The sequence below is a fragment of the Carassius auratus genome, chromosome 18, assembly GCF_003368295.1.
Source record: "Carassius auratus strain Wakin chromosome 18, ASM336829v1, whole genome shotgun sequence".
Taxonomy (NCBI): Eukaryota; Metazoa; Chordata; class Actinopteri; order Cypriniformes; family Cyprinidae; genus Carassius; species Carassius auratus.
This window is the reverse complement of record NC_039260.1, coordinates 5,361,286-5,375,919: the sequence shown is the minus strand read 5'-3', so window position 1 is coordinate 5,375,919 and position 14,634 is coordinate 5,361,286. Positions and strand designations below refer to the sequence as shown.

The following is a 14,634-nucleotide window of genomic DNA, read 5'->3' as shown; positions in this document are numbered from 1 at the left end:
TTCCAGTTATCTGCGACTGAGAAAAAATTTGGTAAATGATATCCCTCTAGCTCTACATTAAAAATGTGTTAAATAAGATTTTTCTATATTTATTTTTGCAAGCATATGTGTGTTTCTAGAACAGTGCTTTCACACCTAAACTTTTGGTTTGCCCTTTCATAATAGCCTCCGGTTGTCCTTGTTATTCTTTATAGAGAGTGAGGATTGTGTCCACAGGGCTTTGTCAAGGCCATCAAAGTTCGCTCACACAATCATCCACCGGCTCGAGGACCTATTAACCCACCACTGATCCTGGAAAGACCTTGTGCTCCCATTGGATTTAAAACTAGCTTTTAACCTGCACTGGAGTATGTCATTACATATTTCATGATTGCAGAGTGCCAATTAGTTAAAGGCCTCACTCATTAAATGCTACTTTTTTTGGTTTTAATAAGCGAGTTTTAAATGGCTGCTTCACTCACCTGTAACCTAATCGCTCTTTGAGTGATAAAGGATGATTAATCCACATGAAACTGGAGCGAGGACATTGTTTCATCACACGACAATCTCGCAAATAGCATTGTCAAGTGTGATATTTTTTCTTTGAACCAGTTTTTCCAAAGACAGCCACACAGGTTGTCCCAGGTGGTGCATCTGCGAGTGGGAGATTATGTGATTCTGATGTAATAATGCTGAAGTCTTAATAATGGGATACAGGTGTGCATGTGTGTGCGGTGTGGGTTTCAATTGTGGCTTTCCAGAAATGTTTCCTGTGAATGGTGGCTGGACTGATAACATTGTTACTTTTTTTTTAGTTTGCACAGAGAGAAAGACAGCAGCAACAGGTACTCAAAAGCAGACATGCATGTAAACACAAAGAGAGAAAGTTGCATCAAAATACCACAGTTTCTGTTTTAAATTCTAGTGAGCTGTCTGTATAGGCATTGAAAGGCATCATATGCATCATTGAGAACAAATGCTGTTTCAGAAACTAGGAAGCAAATTCATGCTGTCTTCTAAGATGTCTTGTTAAGACTTCTGACACATGTTCACATGTATGTATTGCAACAAGATGATTATAAGCACTCAAGATGACTGTAAACACTTGAAGACCAACATTATATATATATATCAATAATAAGCTATTTACATTTTAGCAATAAATTGAACTTGGATTGAATTACATTTACATTTGTAATGTGACGTTAATGAGCTTCATTGTAATTTGTATCTCATCACCCTTAGATCTAGATGTGCACACTGTAATCGATCTATGGAAAATCAAAATCATTAAACAGAGTTCCAGCTGATTTTCCCTTCACTGCTTGTTTTATATATATATATATATATATATATATATATATATATATATATATATATATATATATATATATATATATATATATATATAGGAGCAGCTGATTGAATTGTGAAGTGTGAATAGGGTGAAGAACTCGTACATTTACCGAAGACCCCTTTGACAGGTAAATTAAAGACTCTGCTGTTTATTTTTTTCTTTCTTTCGTAATAAGCTATTTAATTCAAGTTTTAGCCTTTCTTGGGATTTCTGCAGACCTGACATTGCAGTTTCCGTTCTCAATTCTTTGGCTCTCATCCCACCTCCTCTCTGGAGTCTTAACTTCCCCTCCCTGTGCATGTGGGGTGAAGTCAGGTTAACACACGAGGTGATCTGGAGATGGATGAATCTGCCGCCGTTTGTTGGCTTTCATTTTTGCCGGTGCGGTAGAATGATCTGATCTTTCATCACTCTCTCTTTCATTCCATGTCCCTCTCCTCCACCGCTATTTCCAGCTCTCCATCAACACAACACAGATGCTCATGCTCAGCAGTGCATCAGCCCTATATGTGTATGTCTCTCTCTCTCTCTGTGTGTGTGTGTTAGTTTTTAAAAGAGGAGCCTGTTTGTTGGTGTTTGTGCTTTTTGCGTTTGTCTTGCAAGGTCACTGACAGAACAGATTAAAAGCGCGTTGTTCCTTAGGGAAAGAACAAAAAAAAAAGAGAACAGAATAACCGTCTGTCTGTCAGAAGGATTGACTCCCTTGTCATACACAGGTATTCTCTCCAGCAGTTCCTGTTCTCTTTCGGTGCATGAATCACTGAGTGTTATTTTGGGTAATTCTTACCTTGGAGGTGCCATGCCCTCAGTTTAAAAGGTGATGTGTTTTGTTATAAAATTATGAGCACATGCAAAGTCTGAGAAACCAAAAAATATAGGTAAAACATGGTTTGTAAACAAAATAAAAATGTTGTATTGTATAGGCGTTTCGTCCACACGGATCCGGCATTTTGGGAGAGTGAAACCGATAGTCAGAAACCCCTAGTCAGACACCTCTATGCCACGTAACAGAAACATGAACAAACACTGAATGATTTTCATTCTATTGGCTATGATTAACATAGATTAATAAATATATTGTTCCATGTTTGATTGTATACCACGCGCAAGGTTTATGTGAACAATATTGCATTGATATATTTATAATTGATTCATTAAATATAATTAAGAAATTATAAACTATTAATAAATTAATGCATGTATAATTCCATGTTTGATTGTATACCACGCGCCAGGTTTATGTGAACAATATTGCATTGATATATTTATAATTGATTCATTAATTATAATTAAGAAATTATAAACTATTAATAAATTAATGCATGTATAATGCTAATTTTAATTGAAATGTAATTGATTCTCATTTGTAACATAGAGTGATCAAATTATTCTTAAATAATGACCTTCATTAAGGGCAGTCTGAACGATGGCAGACCAACCTACTTAAAACAGTTGTTATATTCGCAAGTGGCACAGATTACAAACGTCACCTTTTAAAGAGGCATTATTTCTGTTGCATCAGTCCACGGTGCAGGAAAACATTATTCAATTTCTGTACCTAAAAACTTATGCTAGACCTACCTAAAAAAAATAATAATAATACAAATGAAAATCAATGTTTATTGTTTGTATCTTTACTCTCTTGCATTTATTCGTGCTGTTGCTTGTAGTTGGATAGAATATTCTTCTTCTTTTTTTATTTTTTATTAGAAAGTATAGTTTTTCCATTAACATAGCACATAACCTAACCGCACCGAAACCATGACTCTGAAACCGTGAAACAAGCCGAACCGTGAGTAAGCTGAACCGTCCCACCCCTAGCAGATATGCAATCAAATTTCTAGTTTGAGGCTGCATTACGTCGATTCTGGCACCCAACGTCACAAGAAGATGATATTTTAAGCTCCTTACGTAGCCGAATCTGTGCTGTGCCTCCAGTTTTCCCTTTGTTTTGCTGCTTCCAGCTAACACTGTGATGTCGGCTGACCCTAGGTACAGTACCCTGTGGTTGGCCTGGCCGTGCGTCACTCAGAAAACAACAGGCCAATCAGAAGAGAGGCTCAGGAATAAGATGGTTTTTGGTAGTTATACCACAGATATATATTCTTAAGGACATCGAAACCTAAAATAAAACTCCAGAAAAGTGTAAAATATGGGACCTTTAAAGCTTTTAACAAATAATTTGTTCCATGCATGGATCATACAGTTTTTTTTTTTTTGTCAAATTTACCCATTTGTATCAGATGTAACCTCATAAAATGATTGAATTGTATGGTCCTTATGTAAAGGTTCAGTTTAATACAATAACTTTATGCTTATATTTAGCTTTAATAGCATAACAGACCACAACTGTCAAGTATTTAGCTCTCTTAAAGTTCATGTAGGATGCATTACACTTTGGCTTATTCGAGCAAGTGGAAAACACAAAGATGAAGCAGAAACATCAAACAGGTATGGAATGAAATCTTAAGATGTTCACCTCGCCGAAAAGTCTTTGGTTTTGAAGTAGTGCACATTAAGGGAAGCGTGTAAAGGCTTGATGTGGGGCAAAAACCTCATGTCCAATCATTGCAAACTGTCATTTCATATCTTCTCAGACGAATCAGAGCCCTTTTGCCTCGAGAATCAGTTTTAAATCAGTCATTACTGTTTTACCTCAAGTGAACCGGAGTGAACGTTAATACTTCCCTCAGTATTCGGTATAGGTAAAGCTATGAGGAATTAAAATCAAATGGGATTTCAAGAGGCTGAATGCTTGTGGAAATGAGTTATGCCCCATTGTACTGCCACTTGAAAAGGATGGCCACATCTTTGAGATGTCTTCATGCCAGAGTCGTCGTCTTTGAGGTTGCAAGTATGCATTCTTTCAGATAGTATTTTTTGTTTGTCTAGAAAAGGTCAGCATCATTTTTCCACCTTGCATAAGGTGTTGAGACATTGCTAAATGAGCGGTTCACAAAGCATTACGCCCACCTCCCTGTTTGTGTTCTTCTGTTAGATGACAGGTCTGTGGGGTCATCTGAGACCACTGTGCTTGCTTTCACATCCTGTAGTCTATTGTTGAGAACTAGCTTTTCTTTGGCACCTGTGCCAATAAACAAATCAGTGTTATTTACGAGTAAAGCTAAACATCATTGGACTCTTTTCACAGCCTGTGATGAAAAAAATGTTAATTCTGCTGTGAAGGTGTTTGTGATACAGCAGCTGTGGTAGTGACAGTAAATTTGACATTATTTTGTCTTCTGACTGCCATTATAAATCTCTCTCTATTTTTCCTCTTTTGAAAGTCATAAAAAGAACACTGGAGTATTTCTTTTACTATTTGAGCAAATGGGAACTCAAAAAATATATTTTATAGCTTCTCTGTTCACCAATGTAGAAGTTTACCCAACTATGTTGAATAATGAGAAACCTAGAAATGTGAAAAGGGACCATTATTTGTTATCATGGACTCCAAACTGATTTTCTGAAAATGTTCCCTTTCTCATCTCATTCGTGTTTATGCAAATTCACAACTGGCACAGCGGATTTGATGATTTTGAATGACGTCAGATGTTGTTGGCTCTCTTGTGTTTTGAGAAGTATCATGCTGCTTGATTATTATTTTTTAATTAAAAGCATGGTCAAGATGAATGTTACAGGCGCTTTAGCAATTCATCACTTTATCAGATGAAATAGCACTTGTGTGTTTTGGAAGCTTGTGTCTTATTGCTTCGAGTCATTGCTTTTCTATCTCTAAAGATTTGTCTTCATCTGCGTAATTTGCACAAAAATACCCTATTGGATGAGACACAGTCAAAAATGTGTGCTTTTATAGGTTTGAGAAATTGGGGTAGCTCAAACAATCTGGTCTGCTAATTGATGTCTGCGAAGTGCTTTTGAACTTGCCTTTCAGATTTGCACGAAGCGCTTTGATGTATTGGGCAGTGCAGCAATTCATCAGAATCAATTGGCTCTCCTTCAAAACATTTGTAGCTGGCAGAATTTGGTTCATGGGGTCATTAGTTGATGAGCCCTGATTTTGGTTTTTATTAGTCTCGATGTGTCATTCATTGGCTTTATGTGACTTGTATGATTTCTTCTGTCGGTTTTGATCTCAGACAGGATGAATCAGGATGAAAACAAACCATTTCAATTGATCTGTGTAATCCATTTAGTTCTTTACTGAAAAAAAAAAACAATTGCTTTGAACAGTATTTCAATTTGAAAGAACATCTGACCTGTTGTATGAAGTTCACATGGTCATAAATTCTGCAACATAAACCTTTGTTCATGATCCTGGATTAAATAGGGTTTTTAATCCCTGAATTTAATGTGATCTCTGTCTATGACTGCAATCTCACCTACAAAAGGAGAGAAACTGGAATCAATCCATTTGCTTCTATGCATACTTAATGTCTTCACCTTAATAGTTTATTCGTTGAAACTTGATTAATTCACCTGTTAATGAATCTGAGATTGTTTTTTATTTTTTTATTTAATTGATTCAAAAAAGTATGGTAATTAAACCTTTTTTTAAGGTGCATGAGATGGAAAAAGCTCAGTCCAAGCCTACTCAGAAATTAGATCAGTAATGTCAAGTGATCAAAACCCCCTAGTGCACTTAGGAAAAGGAGTATATCAACTATGTTCTGAGTGGTCAGCTATGACTCTTTTATACCTCCCATTATATGATTTCAATTCCCTGCCACCTCTTCCTTACCGAGCTTAATTGCTCTTATTAGATTTAATTAGCTTTGGAACATGGCCGGGCCAGACCCTGCAGGATAATTATGACGTGGATGGTTGGTGGTACAATGGAGCGTATGTGCAGGATTGAGCCCCATTGGCCCAGTGGTGGAGGAGATGGAAAATGAAAGCACTACATTGACTTAATGCTGTACTGATGTACCCCTCCCCTCTCTCGATGTTCTCCTTGATTCCATCTTGTTGGGAACATAGAGAGCCATTGGACATGTCCAAAGTCATCACTGTCTAAATGTCCTGATAGATTCAAAGTGATGGACCATCCATCAAATGTATTAAATTGTTCCTTCCAAGACGTACTTGACTAAGGCGATAGACGCACTATAACTTTAGTGGTTTCTCTTGGACATTTTCTGTCCAAAGATTACTTGCCTATAAAAGGGATGAGGCCAAGCATGCCCCACAATCTTTTTGAGCCAAGCCAATAAAATTTATATGTAGAGTACAGACCAAGAGTTTGGACACACCTTCTCATTTAAACAGTTTTCTTTATTTTCATGACTATGAAAATTGTAGATTCACACTGAAGGCATCAAAACTATGAATTAACACATGTGGAATTATATATGGAATTATATTAATAACAAAAAAGTGTGAAACAACTGAACATATGTCATATTCTAGGTTCTTCAAAGTAGCCACCTTTTGCTTTGATTTTGCTTTGATGTCTTGAAGGAGTTCCCAGAGAGATGCTTAGCACTTGTTGGCCCTTTTGCCTTCTGTCTGCGGTCCAGCTCACCCCTAAACCATCTCGATTGGGTTCAGGTACGGTGACTGTGGAGGCCAGATCATCTGGCGCAGCATCCCATCACTCTCCCTCTTGGTCAAATAGCCCTTGATGCCTTCAGTGTGACTCTACAATTTTCATAGTCATATATATATATATATATATATATATATATATATATATATATATATATATATATATATATATATATATATATATATATATATATATATATATATATATATAATTATTATTATTATTATTATTTTTAATTCAATAAGACTTTTATTGAAATAGGAGAATAGAAGAAAAGAATAATGATTAAAAAAAAATAAGATTAACTGGGTTTAAAAAACCCTCATTAAGATGTTTTTTGTAGTTAATTTAACAAAAAATGCAATTCTTTTTGTAAATAGGTCAAGACAGAAACTGCCTCACATTTGAGTTGATTTATCCATCTAGTACTCAAATAGACTAGTCAAAATTACCAAAAGGGTCATCCATTGCTTCTGCATACCATAGGGTTGTAAATTATCAACGCATTTAAGATTTACCGTTTCATGCTCATGTCACCAGAGACATTCATAATGCTAATTTTTTTATTTATTTTTTTTTTTTTTGTGTGTGTGTTCGTGATTGTTATTCAGGGCAGGCGTCAAGCCAAAACTTGAAATCCATGTAGCATTCAGAGCAGTGGTGAGAACGTACAGAGCGAGTGATTGATGACTTCCACGCTGAGTAAAATGATACAGCCCCCCACCACCTCACCATCATACCTGTGATATTGCATTGCAAATAGTCTCTGCATTGGTAATGGGGTGAATATATCCATAAATCCCAGAATCCTCTTACCTTGTAGCATGTTTCTCACAGCGGTGTGGTGAACATGGGGATCAGTCTTTAACATGTTGTCATTAACTTTCAAGAACACTTTTTTTTCTTTGTAGCACAGATTAAAACGCAAATTAAATTCAGTGTTGAGCTCTGTTTCCTGTCATGAATGTGTGCCTACTCTTATCATTTTCATCAAGGAGAGATTTAGTCACATGCCCACCATCTGTTCACTATCTGAGGGACAGGTGTTTTGTTCAGCATAGATGATTTTGAGTAGTTCAATGATGCAAGAGTTCAACTTTCCTTCTCAGTTTACACCTTTATTCATTGTATTTATGAGTTCTTTGGTGCTTTCCATTGCTCTGTAATTTTTTACCCCAAATAAAAAATAAATAAAACAAAAAGTTTAAAATGCATGTTTTAGGAAGTTCCGATTTTTCTTTATTTTGACATATTTTCATGACAGTCATACTATATACTATACGGGTCATTCAGTGTCAACTCAACCAGAGGTCCCCGGCTCTAATATTTTGATTTTGCAATCTTTTTTTCTGAAGAAAGATAATGTATAGTGATGAAAGCCAAACTATTAAATGGCATGGATGAATATTTATTAATCCACTATTTTGTAGAGGGGGGGTCAAAATGGCAATTTTCTCCTGAGATTCAGAGCCAAATTACAGGGGGTTGAAAATTACTTCAGAAAGATGGCAGCATTATAATGTTACTAAGGTTACAAAGAGATTGGTAGGTATATTTGTAAAATCTGTTTACTGTAGCTGTCATTGTTGCATCATGTGCCAGTGGCGACCATTCAAAACGGGGAAAGAGCACGTTTTTTTTGTTAAGCGTTAAATTGTACAAAAAAACTAAATTGTCAAAAACTAAATGTAGGTCACTTTCAAAAAAAATGTCACTGCTTTTCTTTTAAGGAAGAATGTCTGAAGAACAAATAATGTTTAAACTAGAAGTGTGTCTTGTTTCCTTCAGCAATGATAATGGAATAAGCATCACTACTGGAAATAATAAGAGTTTAATAAATACAGTAAAATACAGTATTATGTTAGAATCACTATTAGTTTAAATACTCTGGCGTTACGATTGGAATACTGATGGTGGCTGAAGATGCAACTGATTTTGCAATCCTCATCCCCGGGGCCAGTGCAGTGAGACGGGAGTGAGAGTACATGGCTGCATTTGAGTGCTTCTACCTCATGTAACCTTGAGGCTTGTTGGCAACTTGGTGCACAGTTTTGCTGCTGTGTGTTTAAACATAGCTATAAATATAAGGCTGATGGCCACCCCAGAGAAAAGTGAGGCAGTGAGGATGATGAACTTGAGTACTGCATGTTGATGCATAGACACTGCTCATAGATACACAATATGCACGTGATGTTTTCCCCCTCTCCAACATAATAGCTATAAGGGATTTATTCCCTTGTACACATCACTGTTATGTGTACAATCAGTCAATAAGAAAATGTGAAAGATAGACGAGGTTTTGTGTGAATGAAAATAGCAAAAGTGCTTCTGGCAGATTATGTGATGGAGGAGACTGTTCCTGTGCAAATACAAGGACGTGAAGGAGAGGCATAGAGATGGACTATATGATAAGAGAATCGTGACATTACATTTTTCTTATGCTGTATGTTGTTGGCCGCCTTATTGACAGTTTAGCTGTGTTCTAAAACCTAATAAGCTCTCTGTATACAGTGAGCAGCTGTTTTCTAAGGCAACATCCTCATTTTCATAAAACCATACAATTCTTAAAAATTCTTAATAATTTCATAAAATTCCACAACTCTTCAAATGCTCTACAAGGCAGCTATACAAGCCACACAAATAGTACTCGGTTAATTTTAATATATTAGTGGGTCATCACAGATCAGCTGGAATCCAATTTCATTTATCCAGTGAGGAGAGTGAGTTGAGCTGACTGATAAGAAGTGTGTGGTGAGACAGACAAAACTATAGTGGATGGTTTAGTTTCTAAACAACATGCAAAAAGCGCCTGTTTGGCAGTATTTTGGATTTTGTGAAGCCTGATGACTTTTGCCGTTTAATTAAGGTCATTTTGGAAGTTTTTTTTTAAACATTTGTTTCTTATTTAATTGGTTCCACAATGTTTGAAGATTTTTTATTTATTTAAACTTTTTGTAACATCAAGGTGAATGCCGTGCCTCCAAGGTTTCTTATTCGTTTTGCTAATAAACGCCCTACATTTCTTATTTATTTGGTTATAGGTTTCAGTAATTCCATTTAAACTTTAAAGTTTAATTAAAAGTTTAAACCATTTAAAGTTATTTGTTATTATATATTAGGCATAGCCTGCCCTATAGCATGGAATATTTGTATTATTTTGTTAATAAGTTCAATTTTTTATATGTAGGCTTAAGTGAGTTTTACTTTGTATTTTGTTGTTGCATTCAACCAGTTGATGCCGAATTGCCGCTATTTCGAGGAAAAAAAGTGTAAAAAAAAAAAAAAAAAAAAAGATATTTCAAACAAACTAAAAACTGTGAAACTTTCCTCACCGTCACAACCCTAATCTGAAACTGGCCCAGATTAAACTCTCACCACTTTGTTTCTGACTTGTGTTCTGACAACGGCTCCAATTACCAACATTTTCAGGGAGGGTTAAATACATCCGCCTGTGTAAAACCTTACACCTTCTGTGCCCAGTCCTTGCACTTGGGTTTGTGAAGGTACGCAGGCACTGAAGCGCAGATTACATCACAGCATTTTATTTGTATTTTTTTTTCAGGAAGTGTATGTAGCCAAATAATTTGTTTTAGAACAGGAATATTGCTAGAAAGTAGATGGCAAGCACCAGGTAGATTGATCAGAGATGCACCTACACAGAAGAACTGCCACACGACATGACAGAGCATGTTTGTTACCCACCAGGCCAACAGACAGTTCCCCTGGAGCGGCCTGGGTTCATGTGTTCTGCTCAAGGGTAGTCTCAGCCCCAGGGCGCCCTGCCTGCAGGACATCATGGACCCGCTGAAATGCAGTGTACACAGAAAAGTGTCAAGTAATGTCCAATATTATAAGCTTCATTGTAATTGGCTGGCTGCTGCATAATTAATTAATGAGTGAAGGGTGCACAGGTTTGTTTTATCAGTTTGACTTTGACAAGTTTGTTTACAGGGTATGAGGCTGCATTTGTTTGAGGCAGGTAGTAGCAATATCCTCAAGCTGATCTGTATAATCAGCTTTTTTTTTTCCCATAGTTATGACCATGAAATGTCCTCATAACTTTTTTTCTATACTTTCTTCCTTTCCTTGTTTTCTTTTCCTTTTCCTTCCCTTTTTGGGGGGAAATTAGAATGATTTATGAATGATTCCCTGAAGACTGGAGCAACGGCTGCTGAAAATTCAGTTTTGCTATCACATAAAGAAATTGCATTTTAAAATATATTCAAATGAAAAAGTTATTTTAAATTTCAATACTATTCCACAGTATTACTACACATTTACTGATCCAATAAATGCAGCATTGTTGAGCATATAAGACTTCTTTCTAAGACATTACAGAAAATATTACCTACATATACACCAGAGCTGGGTAGATTACATAGAAATTGTAGTCTTTTACTGATTCCAAATTACATTCCAAAATTTGTAGTTAGTAACATAATCCACTACACTACACATTTTATGTAATGTAACTAAATGGCAACTACTTTTTATAACTTTTAGATTACTTTTGACCGAAGCCGTTTATCACATTGATTTAAATGGTATAATCTATTTCCATATTTACACAAATAAAGTGTAAATGAAGAGTTTGGTTCCAACATGCAATAAATCCATTTTGATTAATTTGTGAAACCAAAAACTGTGATGATAAACACATTTTTATTCACTTTCACAATGAATCTTTAGGTTATAATAACATTAAAAATTCAAATCCAGGTTTTGATTTTAATAAATCCATGATACTTTTTTTTTCTCAAAATGCAATAAATTCATTAAATCAATGAAAATGCACAACCTAGTAAGTTGATCCACTTATGACAGCCTCTGAACTTGGACTAAAAATATAACACTTCCAAAATTCAATGGGTCATCTTGTTAATGCTATAAATTAATTGCAACAATAAAATATAATTTCAACATAAACAAGAACATGAACAACAATATCACATTATTCCACATAAATTCCAAGATAATATTTCCCTTTCATTCAACTTCAAAAAGTCCATTTATGTTTGCCATGTTACATTAATTTAGTTGACTAGTGCTATATGCTGTATATATATATATATATATATATATATATATATATATATATATATATATATATATATATATATATATATATATATATATATATATATATAAAAAAACATAAATGGCATTAATAAAAACACAAACACTGACAAAGTACGCAATATCGCGTTCATAATTGAATAAGATTCATCTAATGAACGCGATATATATAGTGTAGCTTGTCAGTCCTCTATGGCTTTGTGTATTAAATGTATCTGAAAGCATGTGATCAAGATTTTACCGTGTACTATTCATCACAGAACCGGGTTTACTGACGACATGCTCATGGCAATCCCATTTGATTTATCATCCAGTCCTTGTTTGTTGATCACAAAGTAAAATTGAGGAAAACTAGGATGCTGGGTGTATTCAGAGCACTGCCATTACTGTCTATAGTGCATCGAATAGTGCGCTGTGATTGGTTGAGCAGGTATATCGCATTCTGCAAAAAAGGGAGACTAGCATTTGTCGCTTTATGGAAAAAAGGGGAGAAAACATGACGTAATAACAGAATCAGAATCAGAATCAGAAAGAGCTTTATTGCCAAGTATGTTTGCGCATACAAGGAATTTGTTTTAGTGACATAAGCTTCCAGTACACAGAGACACCAAAAATTTAGCCAAATAAATAAGTGTATAAACAATTGTGCTATAAATGATAATGGGATAGGATTGAAAAAGATGAAGGGATGTACTAGGATGGAGGGGTAACAAATAAATATAAGGATGTTGCAATTTTGTTTGCATAAGCATAAGTGGGGAACATTTAACTGTTCATGAGGTAGATTGCCTGGGGGAAGAAACTGTTTTTGTGCCTTGCTGTTCTGGTATTTGCGGCTCTGAGACGCCGGCCAGATGGCAAAAGTTAAAAAATGGGGTGACTTGGATGTGAGGGATCCAGAGTGATTTTCTGAGCCCTTTTCCTCACTCTGGATGTATACAGTTCTTGAAGGGTGGGCAGGGGAGCACCAATGATCCTTTCAGCAGTCCGAACAGTTCTCTGTAGTCTTCTGATGTCCGATTTTGTTGCTGAGCCAAACCAGACAGTTATAGAAGTACACAGTACAGACTCAATGACGGCTGAGTAGAACTGTTTCAGCAGCTCCTGTGGCAAGTTAAACTTCCTCAGCTGGCGAAGGAAATACAACCTTTGTTGGGCCTTTTTTACAATGGAGTCAATGTGATTGTCCCACTTCAGGTCCTGAGAGATGGTGGTTCCCAGGAATCTGAATGACTCCACTGCAGTCACAGGGCTGTTCATGATGGTGAGTGGGGAAAGTGCAGGTGGGTTTCTCCTAAAGTCCACGATCATCTCCATTGTTTTGAGCGTGTTCAGCTCCAGGTTGTTAAGACTGCACCAGACAGCCAGCTGCTCAACCTCTTGTCTGTAAGCAGACTCATCACCGTCCTGGATGAGGCCGATGACTGTAGTGTCATCTGCAAACTTCAGGAGCTTGACAGAGGGGTCTTTAGAGGTGCAGTCGTTGGTGTACAGGGAGAAGAGCAGAGGGGAGAGAACACATCCCTGAGGGGCGCCAGTGTTGGTGGAGCAGCTGTTTGATGTGAATTTCCCCAGTCTCACTAACTGTTGCCTGTCTGTCAGAAAGCTGGTGATCCACCGACAGATAGAGCTAGGAACAGAGAGCTGGGTCAGTTTGGTCTGGAGGGTTGTTGGGATGATGGTGTTGAAAGCCGAACTAAAGTCCACAAACAGGATCCTCACATAAGTCCCTGTTTTGTCCAGATGTTGCAGGATGAAGTGCAATCCTATGTTGATTGCATCATCCACGGACCTGTTTGCTCGGTAAGCAAACTGCAGGGGGTCCAGTAAGGGTCCAGTGATGTCCTTCAGATAACCCAGAACCAGTTTTTCAAACGACTTCATGACGACAGATGTTAGAGCCACAGGCCTGTAGTCGTTAAGTCCTGTTATCTTGGGTTTCTTTGGGATGGGGATGATGGTGGAGCGTTTGAAGCAGGAAGGTACTTCACACAACTCCAGAGATCTGTTGAAGATCTGTGAAAAGATCTTCAGCGAATATCAGCGAATATCACATTTTGTGTAAAATTTAAAATGTACTTTTCAATACTGCCCAGCTACAATGATGATTTAGGCGGAAACTGTTTAGAAAAAGAAAAAGTGTTTATTGGGTTTTGGAATCAAACTCTTTAAATACTAAATACCATACTGATAAAAAACCACAAGGAGTAAGAAAATATTTTATTAACTCTAAATAACATTATGAAGTGCATTAAACTAAATGTGCAAGGTTTTGTAAATGAGCTTCAGAAGCTTCTGAGTTTAATGAAAAGCTAATTGTGTGTGTGTGTGTGTGTGTGTGTGTGTGTGTGTGTGTGTTTATTTGCCTGCATGTCATGTGATCATTAGCCAACAGAGAACTGTGAACATGCAAATGTGATATTTTATAAAATTGTATTTATTAAATAATTTTAATTATTAAAGTATATATTTTAAAATCATCCTTCAAGTAAATTTATTGGTGAAAGCTGTTCAGATTACCAAAAAAGTTTGGGAATGCCTACATCCACGAAACTGTAAGACTTTTCCGAATGTATATAAACAGTAGCCTGTTTTAGAAAGGAACATCTAAAGGATGAAAAAGAAGACTTGGGGAGAATCAGTAAATTATGTATAATTTATTGCCACTCTGTGAATATGTAATAAGGTAATCCATGAAAAAAGGAACTGTAGT

At 36.3% G+C, this 14,634-nt stretch overlaps 1 protein-coding gene across 4 annotated transcripts in view; it reads left to right on the top strand.

Annotated features, from left to right (window-relative positions):
• The window catches only part of LOC113118214 (tetraspanin-9-like), a 171,999-nt gene that overhangs the window by 63,387 nt on the left and 93,978 nt on the right, over nucleotides 1-14,634 (top strand). Inside the window, exon 1 of one of the 4 annotated variants that reach the window (XM_026287221.1) lies at nucleotides 1,396-1,463. The exons of the other annotated variants lie outside the window; for them this stretch is intronic. The gene's annotated coding sequence lies outside the window, so the exon portion shown is untranslated. Of the gene's footprint in view, nucleotides 1-1,395; nucleotides 1,464-14,634 lie in introns of those variants that run through there. 4 annotated transcript variants of the gene reach the window in all.